This window comes from Microtus ochrogaster, linkage group LG1 (genome assembly GCF_000317375.1).
Source record: "Microtus ochrogaster isolate Prairie Vole_2 linkage group LG1, MicOch1.0, whole genome shotgun sequence".
NCBI lineage: Eukaryota > Metazoa > Chordata > Mammalia > Rodentia > Cricetidae > Microtus > Microtus ochrogaster.
This window is the reverse complement of record NC_022027.1, coordinates 35013059-35014144: the sequence shown is the minus strand read 5'-3', so window position 1 is coordinate 35014144 and position 1086 is coordinate 35013059. Positions and strand designations below refer to the sequence as shown.

Here is a 1086-nt window from a genome sequence, read left to right as displayed (position 1 = left end):
TTTTTTTAATCTTTAGATCCAGGGCAACTGAGTCTGAATTTTATATTTAGTATCTGCCACTGTGATCATACAGCAAGTTGCTGTCATTCGCTTTTTGGCTCTCATGCTACAAACGGGATGATCATCAGATTTACTAGTTTTTCAAAAATATTACAGATCAAGTGCTTCTTACTAATGGAGATAGAATAACTTTCAATCTCATAGAAGTTAATGAAAATGATTTGTTAGTATAAATGTATTATGAATCCAGTATGAACTCATTAGGGGAACTAATAGAAAAGAACAGGCATTGTTGTTTTGGTGATTGTAAATGAAGTCACAGCTTGCAATAGTGAGCCATTATCTATTTACCTCTTGGATACCAGGACTGAGTGTTACAAGAAGTGAACTCATTTAATTTGTCATTCTGAATGGAATATGCAAATGCTTAAACTATACATATATATGTAAATGACTCCAGAGACAGCTTAATATGTACGGCTTTCTAGTTCTGTGTCTTCCAATGTTCTGCTAGGATTTAGAAACTAAAGGTTCCCAGTACCTATATTATCAATTTTATGTACTCTTTACCTTTATAGGCACTAATTGATGATTTAATTATTTAATTGGTTTCTCAGTTAGTAACGAGAATGCGATTTGTATTTTATTTTTTTGAAACTTCCTAATTAATGCCCAGCAAAGCTCACAACAGTTTCTTGAAATGAAGAATAATTAATACACATTAAAAACTGAATTAGAATATTTTGGATATTATTTCCTGTTGGATTTAAAAATCTTGTTAGCTAGGAATATATAATAGGTGGAAAATAGTTTTGGGAGAACTGTTGTTAACTGGAATCTGTTTCTTTGTAAGAAAAAATTATCTCCTTTATCAACTTTTCTTTCTATGAACCCCCTTGTCACAGAGGTGGGGTACTAGAGACATGGTGAAATATGGGAACGCCTAACTGCTTGAGTTTCTTTCTGTTCATATCAGTTTCCCCCAGTTCTTTGTTCTTTTTTTAATATTTATTTATTTATTTATTCTGTTCATATCAGTTTCCCCCAGTTCTTTGTTCTTTTTTTAATATTTATTTATTTATTTAT

General features: G+C 31.0%; 1 protein-coding gene across 1 annotated transcript in view; it reads right to left on the bottom strand.

Moving 5' to 3' along the window:
- LOC101982509 (transmembrane protease serine 11C) overlaps positions 1-1086 on the bottom strand; it is a 47586-nt gene that overhangs the window by 21204 nt on the left and 25296 nt on the right. The gene's annotated exons all lie outside the window — the stretch shown is intronic.